We start from the raw sequence: 17843 nt of genomic DNA on the forward strand, positions 1-17843 counted from the left end.
GCTACCAATACGAATAAAACAACCGAAGTCGTGATGCACTGCCATTAATTGTTAATTAATTATTACTGTGATTATTCGTTTGATTAAGAACGGTTTTCCGTCGATGTCTGTATCCTGTCTTGTTCTTTTATTTTTTATGGAGAAATGGGGTGGTTTACTGTTTAAAGCAGCTTCTTTTCATCTTTATGGTAGAGTTGAATTGTCATGCTAATTATCCATGCGAATGGACAAAATATCATAAGAACTTGTAGGTAGAAGTTGCCTTGTAAAGAAAAATTTCCATGCGACACCACACTCACAAATAAAGTTGAGTGAGTTGCTGCATGGGACACACCTAGCTTACCCAAAGTTTTCTTCAATAAAACCGGCCTTAATTCACCTAATTGTATTCATTAACTTTATATTATGTTTAATAATTGATAGGAAGGAGCCCATAGAATTTTTTCCCCAGGACTCTTGAACTGTAAGGAGGAAATAAATTTTCTAGTTTAATTAACAAAAAAAAAAAAACAACGGAATTTGAATACGGTATTTTTTAGTTTTAAACTCTCACTTACATTATGTTTGGATGAGGGAAATAAACTTGGAATTTGAATAAAAGTTAGAATTTGTAAATTGACATGCACCAATTTCATTGTTTGGATTCATAAACATAGGAATTTAAAATTTCTGCATAGAAAAAAAAACTTGGAATTTGGGACCTCCAATTCCAAAGTTTAAATTCCATGTAAGTAGATGTCATTTCTCAATTTCTATGATTTAGAGCTTAAAAATAACAAATTTCATATTCAATTTCATTGTTCTTTTAGGTTAACCAAACAAGAAAATTCACAAATTCTAGAAAATAAAATATCGTCAATTCAATTTCCATCATTTTATAATTTCGTCGTAATCTTAAATTTCTTCATCCACACGTGGTGTAACATAGAAATTTGGAAATGACACATATTTACATAGAATTTTAACTTGAGACTTAGAGGTTCCAAATTTCAAGTTTTCTTTCTACGTTGAAATTCTAAATTTTCATGTTTATGAATCCAAACAAGGGAATTGGTGCATGTCAATTTATAAATTATGTCTCTTATCAAAATTCCAAATTTATTTTTCTCATTCAAACATAATGTAAGGGAGTAAAGAGCTCATGTTTTAATTTCCCAATGTGATATTAGCATCATTCAAATAGATGCATTATATATGAGAATGGATAAAATTAGATGTTGCCATAACATTGGTTGTCTCAAAATAATTTTTTGGTGATTAAAATTTTAGAGGGAGAGGAAGCTACTTCTTTCCAGGGTCAGGACATACCACAAGTCTCTTTAAGGATTTATAGAGGGAGTTTTAGCCCTTTTTTTGTTTTTACAAATAGCCCATCAAGAGGAATTGCCGGCAGCGAGGCTCGAACATAGACCTTGATCTTACGAAGCAAACGATTCTTATCAATTCAACAAATCCTCGTTGGTACTCTCTCAAACAATTTGATCATATACTCCATATGAATATGTGGTACATTGACGCTTCAAGTTGGTCCCCCAAGCACTAGTTCGACCCATAGTCCATAACCACAGGCCAACAAGGCTGGAGGTATCTTGCACACAACCAAAGTCTGTCAGGAATTTGGAAGGTACCACAAGGTCAATGGAGGAGGAAAATAAGGTTTATGATATTATAAAGAATAAAAAAAAAATATATATATATATATATATATATATATATATATATATATATGTACATGCCCTTTATGAAAAGAGATTCTCATTTTTTTTCAAAAAAATGGGGATTACATGTAGAGCCCACATCACGTCAAACTTCAACGACGATCTGAATCGTCTATTTTATAAGTCTCGATTCATAGATCATCTTTGCAAAAATTTAATTCAATCCGAAATCATTTGCCTATTTAATTATTAAGATAAAATTCATTGTTTATTATATAACAAAGTATTCGTTAATTTTTTTGAACTCAATTAGATGTCTTAAATATTTCTGATTTGACTAATTTTGCAAGAATGATATATAAGGTGCAACTTGAAAAATAGACGGTTCGCATCATTAAAGTTTAATGTGGTATAAAACCCATAACTAATCCTTATTTTTATAAAAATAATAATAATAATAATAATCTCTTCCCTTAAAGACTTCCTACGTATACACACATACATACATACGAGGATAGAAAAGAAAATAAGGTTTATGCGCAAGTCCTAATCAACGGTAGTAGTGGTTGAGCAAAAGCTCGGTCTTTTATCTTTGGTGTAAAAGGATCTTCGTTCTCATCAAGTCGTATATCATGGAAAGTTATGGCCTTATGTACATTCCACTAGGGACTAGACTAGTCCCACCAACAGCAATAATTGCACTCACATTCTTTCACTTTATCATGGAGAATTAGAAAATCAAATTTTGGTGTTTCTTCGATTTCTTGGTTCAGAAAAATGATATTACAATTTGGGACGTTTAATTAAAAGTTCGATTGGTTCAATCAAGAATAACCTATAATTTTGGTAGTGAGGATGTGTTAGAGTTTTTCAGTAACACCATTAGTCGCATTTTTTTTCAAAATATCATTATTATTAAGGAGAGGAGTACGGTTCGAAACTGTGACAATTACATAAGGACGGGAGAGTTTCAAATCCAGGACACATGGACGGAAACCTAATACTCTATCTACTAGAATATTGAAACATATGCATTATTTTCTCAACAAACAATATTATCTAAACTAAGACCATCTCCAACCATTGGTCTAAAACCTAAAATTTTTAGCCAAGAAAATTTAGGTTTTAACCCAGAAACAGCTTTTCTGCTCCAACCCTTCTTGTAACATCCCACCTCGCCCAGGGAAGTGGATCTTATAAGTCTTATATGTATATTCTCATCTCTCCCTAGTAAGAGGCCTTTTGGAAGCTCACTGGCTTCGGGTCCTATCAGAACTCCGAAGTTAAGCGAGTTGGAGGCGAGAGCATTCCCAGGATGGGTGACCCACTGGGAAGTTCTCGTGTGAGTTCCCAGAAACAAAGCCGTGAGGGCATGGTCGGTCGGGGCCCAAAGTGGACAATATCGTGCTACGGTGGAGTCGAGTCCGGGATGTGGTGGGGGCCCGGGCTGGGATGTGACACTTCTGGTATAAAATTTTAACCCTAGAATATTAAAGAATGAATTTAGGCTTTTTTTTTAAATTAACTTTTAAAAGATAAATTATGTAGACTATCCTAAATTAATTTTATGAACATTTTAATCTAAAAATATTTAAATTCCGATAAATATTGAAAATCACTAAATCGATATATGAATTTCATGAAACACTATAGAAGAATATGAAAATCATGATAGAGATGTATAAACACAAAATACATGAAACACACAAGACATACAAAACACATATGAAGCACATACAAAAGACATGATAGAGATGTATAACACACCAAACATGTGAAACACATGACACACATGAAACACATACCAAATCCATACAAAACACATGAAACGCAAACCTTCAATCATCATCTATATAAGCATAGGTTGAATATCTAACCATCACACAACATATTCACCAATCTTCCAACTTTCAAAGTGTTTCTCAAAATCATCAATATCTCATCAATGGGGTGATAGAAGAATGCGTAGTTTGACAATGCAGATGGCACAATACCAAGCAAGCATTGCAACTGCGGATGCAGAGTGGATGCAGAAATGAACAACGAAGAAGCCAAATTTGCAAACTCGCTTATGCAATATGAGCACCATGCCGAATCTAGCTATTGTAGTTTTGTCATAGGGTGTTCATTTGTGCAGCGTGATAGAGAAGAGTGTCATGACCGGATGATGAAAGATAATCTTAAGTGTACTAATGTGTTCTTATGTTAAATTTAAGTGTGCTATGTTGTTATTTTATGTAATAATTTTAAGTGTACTATGTTGGTATTTTCTAATAATAAATTGAAGTGTCTTCTTGTGACAAGTCTTTTGGTACATTATCAAAATTATTGAAGGCATCTATTGTGCATCAAAGTGTGCAACAAAAAGTACAATAATTATTGAAGGCATCTATACAAATGACAATTTTAATTAATAAGTCATACAATAATTATAATTAATAAACCACATAAACTTAATACAATTGATAATTCATAAACTACAAAAACTTAATAATGATATCCACCATCTTGAGTTGGTGGTGGACTTGTGATATAGCCTTGAGATGAATCATCATCTTGAAATTTACTCATTATGGCATACCTTCACAAAATTTCCGTTTACTTATCACATAAGAACTTCTTCCTCTTTAGAGTGTATTTGCTAAGGTCCTCCATCATGAAATTACATTCGAACCTTTCTTGTTCCCTATCCCTTTCGTGCATAATGGCGAAACGCATTCGTGCCGCTTCTTCCTCCCGAGAGCTATGGCTTTTGGTCAATCTTGCAAATCCGGTAGCAATTTGTGCACTAATCGGATCTTGGGACTTCCCTTTTCTCTTTGCTTCCTTTTGCTTATCTCTTCCCGGAGGGCCTTGCAAAAGAACAAGCTGGGGTCATTTCATCGACATCTTCATTGACATCATTTATCTGTGCGGCTTCACTACGAAACAATCTTCCCCATTGTTGGTCCGCATCAGTTTCTCACCTCGGACAATCCTTAAGGACGTACCAAGCATGATGCAACTTAAAAGCTTGGTTTTTAGGTGTAGTTCTTGTCTTGTAAGTTGCCATTACTTTGTCACCCTATGCAAGAAATACATAAAAACAATTAGTTGCATAATAATATTATGTACGTGACAAATAAAATATCAACAAAGAAACTCACAATTTCTGCCTTCCACTAGCCATGTCAACCACGGCTCTCTCCAAGCTTTCCTTCCATAAAGTGCATGTTTTGTTGATAACCTTCCATCGATCATAAACACCACCACCTTCCCTTCGGCCGGCTTTGGAGTTTCATGGAACTTATCAACGATTTTATATCACAAAATCTTTTTATTTTGATTTGTGTCAACGGCACCATCTTCGCTAATAGAAACTCATGTCAAGCATAAAGTAATATCTTCCTCAAAGGTCCAATTACAATCTCAAATATGCTCTTTTACCATCTTGAAAAATTTGGAAATGGGAAGAAATGGTAGAAAGAAAAATTGGAAGAATTGTAGGAAAAAAAGTGAGTTTTGTGTGGATGTTTGAACAAATACATAGGTATTTATAGAGTTTTTGGGTGAATTTTGAGTTAAATAAAAATTTTTAATTATTTTAACCGTTGAATTTAAATTTGGGCCGTTAGATTTTTTTTTATCGTTAGATTTGATTATATTCAATCTCAGTCGTTTGATTCAATAAATATATGAATATAAAACAAAAAAAAAAAAATTTGAAAGTAGGCCATTGGATCAACCAACAGCCTGTTGATTGCAGCTATTAGCTCGGCTGGCGAATGTGGCCGACATGCCCACATGGGTGGGGCCATGCTGGTCTGAAGCCGTCTGAAGCTTCGCATGTCACTCGTGTGGGTTGTGGGCATCTGGCGCTCAAGCGCCCGATTTCAGTCACACTGGTGGGGCCCACACCAATTTTTGGGCTAAACTTGGGCCAGTATTTGACTTTGTTTTAGGTCCAATTTTTCACTTGGGTTGGAATGGATTTGGGGGGGGGGGGAATAGAAGGGGAAAACTAAGTTTTAGCACTTGGGTTGGAGTTGGCCTAAGAGGTAGGAGATTGGGTTAAGCCTCACAATATATTAGAAATAATGGGGTTCAAATTTACTTTTGACGAGAATCAAACATAAAACTTCTCACTTACAAATGAAGAGGAATATCAGTAAACCGTAGTACTAAGTGACATAATATCATCTTTATCAAAACATAAATAAATAAAAAAATGGAGTTTTAACGAAAAGCCCACGATACTGTTCACTTTAACGAAAAACCACATTTTTATACTAAAAAGTCAATCCTAGTACTATTCACTTTACCCTTTATTTTGTCCTTGTCATTAAAACTTAAAGTTTTCAAACCCTTTTTATTAGTTTTCCTATAAAAATAACAAGAGGCTCATTGATATCTGTTGTAGTGTAGCAAAGTAATTAGAATTGGATGAGTGGGGAATAAAGGTATCAGATATGTAGTTGAGAAAATTACAATGAGGAAGGTGGCCACTGTTTTTTTCCCCCCGAAATAGGAACCGCCTATATTAATATCCAAAGATTTATGATTGAAATTAACACAAAACTGGTCCTACTACTGGCAAAGGTTCCCACAGCTTATCCCCCAACTCCAATTCTGATTGGATGTGATAATATTGTAGGCTTATCTTTGGGTGGAAAAGTAATAAGGCCTACATGCATGCTGTTCTTGTCATTGCGACGAACAAAAGGTTCAATTTTATCTGCAGACAATTTTCAATGCATGGATATTTACACTGCTGACTGTCACGTCACCGTTCAAATTTGGTCCACCGTTGCAATCACGTAAACGAAATAAACAACAATTTTATGTTTCAGAAAGGAAAATAAAATGAAGAGAAAGAGGAAGGTGAAGGTGAAAGATAACAGATAGTCTTTTAACTGTCGTTGCTGTGCTTTAATTGGATTCACGGTAACCCTATCCAAGGAAATTTACAAAGTAATAGAGTGATTTGGATGTCTTCTGTTGTGTCAACACAACCCTATCTACAAGGAAGCTCATTTGGTATAGTTTAGAGAAAATGAAGATATTAGATTGTTAAAGAGAAGTCAAGTTAGCTAGAGCAATGCGCTCCTTTATTTACGTTCGAGTTTTAATCTTTTTTCATGTAGTTTAGATTTAGGGCATGTTTACTTAACAGTTAACAGTAATGATAGAATGAGGGAAAATAAGAACTCAAAAATAGAGGAAGAATTAAAGAAAAGGACTCTGGATCGAACAGCCCCCATAGTTGTTTTGAATTTTTATTTTCTGGGTTTTTTATTACAGATTTCGAAATGAAATTATTCTCATACTTATAATTTAGAAAACGCATGGACTAAAAAATTAAAATAATTTCAAAATCTATTTCATGTAAGTAAACATACCCTTGGTGTAGAATACCACTTGTATATGAATAAATATACAATTTTGCATGATCATACATCGAACCTTATGCACAAGCGTTCCATGTACGTACGTAAGAGAAAACATTTCAAAAAAAAAAAAAAAAAAAAAAAAGAGCACTTCCTTTTTTTTTTTTTTTTTTTTTTTTTTTTTTAAGGAAAACTAATGAAAATGATTAGAAAACTTTGAGTTTTAACGATAAAGACAAAATAAAGGACAAAGTGAATAGTACCATTGTGACATCCCACATCGCCCAGGGGAGTGATCCTTAAATGTATATTCACATCCCTACCTAGCACGAGGCCTTTTGGGAGCTCACTAGCTTCGAGTTCCGTAGGAACTCCGAAGTTAAGCGAGAAGGGGGCTAGAGCAATCCCATGATGGGTGACCCACTGGGAAGTTGCTCGTGAGTTCCCAAAAACAAAATCGTGAGGGAATGGTAAGCCCAAAGCGGACAATATCGTGCTACGGTGGTGGAGCGGGCCCGGGCCGGGATGTGACAATTTGGCATCAGAGCCAATCCCTGGCCGGAAATGTGCCGACGAGGTCGTCGGGCCCCTAAGGGGGGTGGATTGTGACATCCCACATCGTCCAGGGGAGTGATCCTTAAATGTATATTCCCATCCCTACCTAGCACGAGGCCTTTTGGGAGCTCACTAGCTTCGAGTTCCGTAGGAACTCCGAAGTTAAGCGAGAAGGGGGCTAGAGCAATCCCATGATAGGTGACCCACTGGGAAGTTGCTCGTGAGTTCCCAAAAACAAAACCGTGAGGGAATGGTAAGCCCAAAGCGGACAATATCGTGCTACGGTGGTGGAGCGGGCCCGGGCCGGGATATGACAGTACCATGATTGACTATTTAGTGTAAAAATGTGGTTTTTCGTTAAAGTGAACAGTATCAGGAGTTTTTCGTTAAAGTTCCCTGTTTTTAAACCTTTCCGAGAACTTAAAGAAACAACTCCTTACTCTTTTTAAGCATGAGCCGATGAAGACATGTTGAAAACTGAATATTTATCAATAATAACCAAAATTTGACACCTTATTTCATAAATGTCACATTTTATAAAAAAAAATTCAAATATAGCAAAAAACTCATGTGGATAGACCTAAATACCCTCAAAATCCCAAAGCTCATTTACACAGAAAAGCCAAAGCACTTAAATAGATCTCTTCTACATCGCTGTTCAAAGTGCAAAACCGCGAGGACAGTTGGTAAACGTTGTGGAGCAATTGCAGGTATTGTCCAATTGTCGACTAATTGAATACCAACTTGAAAATTTATTGCTCATGTCTAAAACTCAATCGTTACGGTTGATACAATATCGTCACGACAAAATATTATTTGTACAATCATTTTAGCAGACATGGTATTAGTTGAGGATTCTAACTCATTTAAACCAAATTTCAATCCGACTGTGCTTATGAATTTTGCTTAAATTTGTTGGATGACAGTGATTTAAAACCATAACAGTTTTCACAAAAGGATCATTCCAATTAAATTGGTGCTTCTCTTCCCCGCAAATCTAATTAATCTATAACCCCTATTAGCAAGTTCAAAATGGTACCGGATCTCACAAACCAATCAAAACTAAACACTGGACTGAGGGTGTGCGAAAATGCTGCTCTCAACAATGGGACTAAAAATATTAATCCATGTGCAAAAAGTTTTAAATTTTTAAACATGAAAATGAGTGGGAAGTTCAGCAATGCTCGTATATATAGTTGTGGGGTGAGAGTTTTGCCACTAATTTTTATTTGGTTTTAATTTTGAAGGTATTTAGGTCTATTTAAGTAAGTTTTATGTCATATCTGAAAAATTTTATAAAATATGACATTTTATGAAATTAGGTGTTAAATTTTGGCTATTATTGATAAAAATTCTTGAAAACTATATTAGTTTAATTTATTGTTTCGTTAAATTAGTCTTGTCACATTCCTATCAAACTTATATAGATCAAAAGACTGCAGAGCCGACCCCGAGAGTGTGCGAGGTGTGCAACTGCACAGGCCGAGTCGCATTTTTAATAACCTTTTGTGGAAGAAGTACATCTCGATGAAGCGTGGGAATATTGAACAAAGTTGCGTTTAGCAGAGTTATCAAGCGTTGTTTTTTTCTTTCATTTTTGAGTGGGTTCGAATTCCCCACGCCTTCATCTTTGTTAATTTTGTTTTTGTTTTCCAGTTGTGTTATTAAGGGTCTCGTCTCTCATATTTGGCATGCGTGGGGGTTCAAATTATCCTGGTGCCTTTTAGGGGATGAATAATGAGGTAGATTTTTTTGTTCTTCTTTTTAATTATATATTGTTTAATTTCTTATAATATACTTTTGTTGGTGCATGTTGTTGACATGATGATATGTTAATAGCAAATTGGACGGAATTTAATAGCATGGGGTAAATTTAGATTTTTAATTTATTATTAAGGAGTTTTAACGAAAAGCCCGCAGTACTGTTCATTTTAACGAAAAATCATATTTTTATACTAAAAAGTTAATCCTACTATTCATTTTACCTTTTATTTTGTCTTTATTGTTAAAACTTAAAATTTTTAAATTATTTTCATTAGTTTTCTTTTATTATAAAGATAACTCAAAATTAATTCAAACTGAATTGTTAGTTCAGAAATAAAACAATAATTTACTTTACTCTTAATTACTCTAATTTAACGAATCGCGATTCACTAAAAAAAAACGGACACATTGCCCTAAAAAGTTGGACCCATTCAAATCTTGCACAGGCTCCTAAAATATTGGACCGGCCCTGATGGACTGCGCTGAAGTAATATCACATGAAGTCTCTTTGGCAAATGAATAATCACATGAAAATTCTATGAAAAAAAACTGACATTTTAGCTTCTCAGTTTGTTGTTTCATTGATTTTTTAATTGCCTTCTTTTGCTTCGCTCGTCTACTCTTAACCGGAGCATTATTGCGATAGGAAGTATTTTTGTTCACTATCTTAATTATAATGTATGTTCATCATACACTTTATCTTCTGACACGTGTTCTTTCAACTAATCATGATTAATTTTAATATTAAATGTTCCTTTTCTAATTTTGAAAAAAAAAAAACTATGATTAAATGAAAGGATATGTGTCAAATGATGAGGTGTATAATGAGCATACACCATAATTTATGATGGTGAGCAACAATGCACTCTATTGCGACCTTCGTCACGCTTTACGTTGACTCTAGGACCATTCAAGTTTGTGTATCCACAACTCTTAACAATTAGTCCTTGTATTTAAAAGCGCATAAAAACTGAAAATTTCCCAACTAATCGTCTAATAGCCGTCCCAGAAGAATCTAATAAAAATACAGTAGAGGAAATTAATCAGGTTTGGTGGGATAAACTGTGGGCTAAACCATGGGCTTTACTGACAGGTCTTTGAGACTTATCCACATTTAATCTTAACGCGTTACCTTATTAGTATTTTCTTTCTATATTTTTTGGGGCCACAGTTTTATACTCTCTCTTTTTCTCTTCCTACTCTGTGCTGACTGCTGAGTTATATTTTCAAATAATTAGTTAGAATGATCAGTTTTTTAAAATTGATGGTAGAAATTGTCAGTTTTTAATAACGACATATTAATCATATATATCAATGGTACAATTATGACATAACGACCATGCAACAATAAGACAATGACGATATGGTGAAAATGATCACTTCTAAAAGACTATAACCAAATATCAAAAATTGATTATTTCAGCTAATTGCCCTATATTTATAGTCTAATAATTTTGATCATTTCAATCGAAACCAATTAAATTAAAAATAAAAAAGAATTGAGAGGAGCTGGAGCAGTGACTTGGTTACTATCATTTTATCACTCGAAACATGCAATTTTTTTACAAAGAGAATTGAATATTTCAAAAAATGAACGATAAGATTTGAATATTAAGACTTAACTGTTGAAAAGAATAAATCATACGATACCACTTTAAGACATTCAATACCGTAAGACAGTGTAGCCACACTCTAAAACATGACATGAAAGTATTGTAGTCATCCTCAAAAATTTCTACCTAAGCCACATTTAAAGGAAAAGTTTAAACCAAGCAGAATGTGGAATAATCTTTTAGTCTTTACATCACCATAGATGCACATCAACTATACGTTGGACCGCAAAACAGACATTCTTCTCATCCCATATATTCACCATGCATCTTCCCAACCAACAACTTCGTAACCAAGTCCCACAAGTTTATTTCACAATAAATCATGTTTTGCTTAAAATTAAAAAGAAATCCCATTATTTACGTCCTGTTTGGTGTCCATGATTACATTGAATTGAAAAATTCCCTTGATTATGAATGGATGTCATCTTTTAGACTTTGTCCAAATTGAAAAGATGAATTAGTCATATAAGTTATTAATTCATCGTTTACTTTCAACTTAGACCTAATTTCGGACTTCACACTTATTTCTTCTTTCTACGTACATTATAACTAGTTAGGTCCAAACTAATCCTAGACACGAAATAAAACCTTAGTCTTTGAATTATATTTTCTTATGTTATCTATATTATTATATTTAAATTCCTTTTTCTCTAAGATGGCGCAAAACTCACGTTATATTCTTAAATAAACAACCTAGCAATATGATTATTTTGATTTGTTAGACAGAGGAGCAGGAGAAGCACTACTTGAGAAGTAAATTATAGATTACAAAGTTTAATCAACCTCATCAGAATAATAATCCTCATTAACAAGAATAATCTAAACACTATTTCATGCCCCATCAGTATAAAATATGTGGGAGTGATATATATTTGCACCATTTTGTATTGAGTACGTTTATTTGGTTGATTAATTATATATTTTATTGAACTTGCATGCCAACAGAATTATGAAACTGTACCACGGGCACCCATGGTTTTTTGGAACTTAAAAGCTTGGACCAGTCTATCGATCCGAAAAAAAATAAAATAGAAAGAAGTTTGGACCCGTCTATTTTTAGTTCTTATTCCGAATATATGAGCTGATCATAAGTGGTAGAACAAATAAACCGAGTTGATGATCACCACTCAGGAAATCTTTTTACAAAAGGAAAACCATAATTTGATAAAATATTTGAAAATAACTAGTATGTTAATTAGAATTGATTATTGTTTTAATACAATATTTGATCATATGGGGCCATAGCTACATTCGCTGGAGCGATTGTTTTTCTTCTTCTACACGTGATAGGATAGGACGCATATATCAAAAGCTCGATGCGATACTGCTTGTATCAGAATAAAATGCTTCAGAATACGACTTCATGATGTAAGTTAACTTAATATTACAAATTTTGTTGTTGAGAATTGTTACTCCCAACTCTTTTGCTAATGTTTTTCATTGCTATTTTTTTTTTTCTAAAAGACAAGGAAATTAAATTTATGTGAGATTTAAATTGTATGATTGTGCTTTCCCCATCATAAAAGGGAACACATCATACTCCAATGTTTGTGGCCAGCTTCCTCCCCGTGGAAATCGACAATGACGACTTGCATACATTGAACTTGAAGGGCGAAGTGCATGTCAATTGCCAAGTGCATGCCAATGAAGGGGAAAAACTCACTCACATGCAACATGGTGTATATCTGTTTTCATCTTTCTCTTCATTTTTCGCATGTAATAACTTTGGTGATGAAAAAAATAGAGAGATAAATCCGGTGATGAAAGATTATATGGAAGTTTATTTCCAATAAAGAATATTATTACGAGGGTCCAATTGATATATAAATCACATAGAAAAATTAGAATTTATCATTCAAGTAAAAGAAATAAAAATAAAACCTCATAGAAATGATGAGCAAAGTAGTTAACGGATGAAACCTGTTTAAGAATCTTTGCAACCAAAACCTCAAACCTAACAAAGTTCACACTAAACTCAAACATATTAAAGCAAAACTTAGGAATAGGAATTGAATACAAAAAGATAAAAGTGCTTTTGGTGGCCATTCAATTTAATGTTGTAACTGTAAGTTTGTAACTAGAAAAGAGAAATGCTAAAATGACTTTTTCAAAGGTATGACTTTCTCAGTTATCTTATGTTTTTCGTACAATATTTTATAATATTGATACAAAATTTGACGTTAAATTGTAGAGTGACAAAAAGTTGTGGAGCCAAAAATAATTGAAAAAAATATGGAGGCGACATGCGGATTCTAGGGTGAAAAAGATAAATTACCCTCAATGAATACCAGAACTCCTACGCGCGAGCAGTGGACAATCATGACTCAATAAAGGTCAAAAGTGCTCAAAATAGGTAATTATTCAAAACCTATTTCATTCATCCTCATCAAATCTTCTCCACAAGGTAACCCCCAAATCATTCCTTTCAAATTATATTAATTAGCTAATTAATTGATTTATTACCCAATTAATTTATTCATTAGCTAATTTGTGACAGCCCGTTCCGGATTTTCGAACCGTAGGGGTGAAATGACGATTTTTCCCCTAGCATGTTGGTTTCGTTGTGTGGTTGTTTTGGGTTTTGTTTGGCTGGTTCTGGACCACACACACCTTCCCACATCCCCTCACCCCTTTCCCTGTCCCGTATCCTGTCCCTTTCTCTCTCTCTCCCATTTCTATCCCCACATGTACGGACACAACCAAAACCATCCAAACCTTCATAGATCGAGGAAACAAATTACATATTCGTGCTCGTGAGGTCCGTAGAAGTTCAACCATACCCATTTCAGGTAAGGATACCTTCGTTTTCACGTCGAACTCGGGATACCCCGATTTGGTCACTGTTCATGCACACGTTAATTCTTGTGTTTTTTGGAATTTCAAGTTTGTAGGAAGCTTGGTGAGGTCCTTAGGAGGCTCGGGGTGGTTCGTTTGAAGGTTTTGGACGTCGGGATCGTGAGTTACAAGCTTGGCCATAGTTGGTGGTGTTTTCCCGGCAAGATTCCGTGAGTTTTAGTGCTTGAAAGTGGTATGGATTTGTTCCTCTTGTTGTAAGCTTCATTTTGGTACCAATTTTGTGAAATTTGGTTGAAAAACGAAGAAGATACAAGGTTTTAAAGTTTTCCCGATTTTCCGACGGCGGCGACGGTGCCGGAGCTTCGCCGGAGAAGATGACGGAATATTTTGTCAGTTTGGACGGAATATTCCTAACGGCGTTAACGGAATCCGTTAGAGTTAACGGAATATTCCTGACGGCATTAACTGACGCCGTCAGTGTGCCAGGCACGTGCCTGCGCGTGGCCGTGCCTTGGCCGGCGTGTGGGGGTGCGTGTGGCGTCAGAAAATTTTTCTAAAAATATGGGGATGTTCCTGAGGTTGAGTAGATCACGTTGGTATATTCATACACCCCATTTAAGCATTGTATGAGAAGTTATTTCGTGATGTTGGTTATGTGCTTTAAAATTAACGTTGTTATAGTTGTTTCGCATATAGGTGAGACCTATCCCGAGGACGAGCACGGTCACTCGAGGCAAAGGGGTTACGACCCTTCTACATACCAGTGAGTGGGCTTTTGGTTTTCCGTATATACCTATATACTTATGCTTTTCCCAGAAAATGAATTGAAACGTTTATACGTTTATATGCCATGCATTATGTTTGCCGTTTGTTTATGCATTATTAGTAGCATATATATTTGTATGTTGGTGCGGCGGACGCACAGGTAAGTGTCAGGTAAGTTATGGTTATATTCATGTTCAGTAGTGATTCGAGATGCATAGAGAGCTCATAACATGCACCCCCGGTGTTAGTGCTTCTGCCCAGAGTTGGGCACAGTCCTTCACATGATGTTCACCTCCCGCACCACACGCTCATCTTGGATCCAAGTTAGGTGCACAGTCCTGTCGTACAGACCACTTTAGGTGGTTCCGACTCGTAGGTGACCTGCGATTATTCGCCCAGCCTTCACGTGATCGTAGCACTTGAGCGTACTTATTATACACCCAGTCATGTCGTACAGACCACTTTAGGTGGTTCCGACTCGTGTGCAGGTATAGTTAGTGAGATGGAGATTTGAGCTCTAGATTCAGCCGTACAGGTCACGTTAGGTGACTCCGGCTGACAGATTACATGGCATTGTTTGGCATTACCTGAGTACTTGCATTTTACATCGAGGCATTTGGCATGGCATATTTCCGAGCATGATTTATATATATATATATATGTATATTATGTTTTCTGGGAAGTATACAGGTTTTACGGCGAGGGGTTAGAACTTTGTTTATAAAAATGGTGTTTGAAAAGCTTTGTTTTTGCCCACTCACACTTTTTGTTTTGCGCCTCTCCAGGTTCTAATTGGCTAGCACTTTTGGTAGCTCCCTAGAGGATTTCCTCGGCATATCTGACAGATTATCACCAGTGTAGGACCACCTTTGGGTGTGTTTTTGTAGTGTTGTTTCTCCCGGACTGTATTAGGTCTTCGTGCTCTGAACTTTGTTTTCACACTTACGCTTGCACATGTATGTTCTTCTTTGTGTAAAGCTGGTTTTTATTTATTCGTACTTTTATTATTATTTATTAGCTTCCGCACTGTGCAAATAGTTACGTCACTTTCACGTGACGGCCAGCATACCCTGATCTCGGTCGAGGTGTGTCATAATTGATTGAAATTAACACCAAAAATACCACATATGGCCGGTCCCCATTCTCCTAATAAGACCGGCCATAGCCCTAAAAATACCACCCCATTTTCTCCAAAAACCGAGGTTGAATTCTCTTGCAAAATTCTCTAAATTCTCCAAACATTTTTCCTTCAAAATTCTAACACATTGGAGGTTCTTCGCCCAAAGCCCCCTATTCATCATGAGCGCGTGAGGCTCTTGGCCTTGACCTAAGGTGTTAATTGTTTTGTAGGTGCAACTTTGTCCAAGAAGAAGAATACGAAAATTTGCATCCACAAGAATCATCTAAGCATTTCTCAACTAGAAATACCAAAAACGATATTGAGTAAATGGCAAGTAACTAAACCTACTTCGAATTTCTAACACCAATAAAAAAAAATGTTGTTGAAAGAGATCAAATTTCTAACATTTACCAAATAACAAATCTTGTTTTTAGTTTTGTTGGTAAGAAATTTTTTATTTTTTTTTCCTTTCTTCTGGTGAGTTGGTTTAAACAGATAAGACATTGTTGAAGAAAATCATATTTTTGACATTACCAAAAACTCCCGTCCTAGTTAGTTTCCAGTGGAAAGAACTCTCGTGATTTCGCAGCAAATCCAGAGACCTAAAAGATGTCCGACGTGGCACAAAATCATATGTGCTCGAAAACTAAGAACACCCAGACACTTCAGTACCTGATGATTCCCTCCTCGCTAATTCATACTAATTGGCCTAGTTGCTCGACATGTACTCATGAGTGGCTTGTCCAGGGGTCCCACAATGTAGGCTCGGAAATCATCGATCTCAATGGGTCCCACCCACCACATGCCTCGTCGCCCTTCAATGCATTTTTCATTCGAAAATGCGGAAAAGGGCAAAAAAAGAGTGAAATTTCATAAAATAGGAATCTTTAGATATAAGTCCTTGTAAAAAAGAAAATGCTACTCTTACCCATTAAAATATGAGAATGCTTATGTCCGTTAACCTCAAGTGATGGTGATGTTCACCACTTTATATATTAGGGTAATTACACTTTACCACCTCAGACTTGAAGTTTATTGCAACCTCATACAACATCTTTAAAAAATTTCACTTTCATACCTCAAGTACTATTTTATTTTAATATAATATATCAGTTACATTTTTCATTTATTGATCCATTAAAAGCTGACGTGGCTGTCACATCAGCACCCGGGTCTGATTCGATCGGCGTCAGCGAAATTTCTCGGGCATTTTCATTACCCAAATGGGAAAGCTAGTAAACGATGAGTAGAGCCGGAGAGGAAGAAGACTAAGACAATTGGTGCTTCTACGAGTTCCTCGATCGCATTGTCTCCTCCTCTTGTTCTTGTTCAACATCGAACTCCGACAAACGAGGATGGTTTCTGGGTTGGTGGGGGAAGGAAAGTGACAGACGAACGAGGATGGATGGGTTGGTGGGTCTCTGGGGAGAAAGAAGGGAGGGGAGGTGAAGAGAATGGAGGAGAGGGAGAAGGTGGGATAGGGGGTTGCGAGGGAGGTGGCGGTGGGGTGGGCGGAGGAGAGGGAGTGGGTCGGGGGGAAAGGTTTATGGGTTTGATTGGTTTTTTTTTTTTTTTTGTTTATAAATAGGATAAATGTTTTAATATTTTAAATGCATAAATTTTTTTTTGTCACGTGGCACAAATTTGGTAGCCACGTCAGCACAAATGTAGATCTCATATTTGCCACGTCATCACTTAACGGTTTAATTAATAGATTTTCTGAAGGATATATGAAATTGAAATAAAATAATAAGTAAATCTATGAAATTGAAATGTTTTAAAGATGTTGTAAGGAATTGAAATCGATCCCAAACCTGAGAGGGTAAAATGTAATTTACCCTATTTATTACTATCATGCAATTTAAATTTTGAGATATATCTAGTGGATAGATACAAATTTCAAAATAAAAATGTTATTTTTACTATCTATTTGAATCATCAATTGTATCATATCTCCGATTAAGATGAGACCCCCATATATTAGTAGATCTACATATGTTGGTAGATCCTACCTCTACTAAATACATGGTATGTATAGATGATAAGTATAACACTACTTATTTCAAGATTTAAATTCATTCACTAGTAATAAGGAAGGTAATGAGTAAAACGCATTTTATTTTTTTATACATATTTGTATTACTTTAATAAATGTGGATAAAGAGGTGAATATGATATAAAAATGTAATAAGTGTATAATTATTCT

Source organism: Pyrus communis, chromosome 16 (assembly GCF_041283825.1).
Source record: "Pyrus communis isolate YQ-2024b chromosome 16, ASM4128382v1, whole genome shotgun sequence".
Classification (NCBI taxonomy): Eukaryota; Viridiplantae; Streptophyta; class Magnoliopsida; order Rosales; family Rosaceae; genus Pyrus; species Pyrus communis.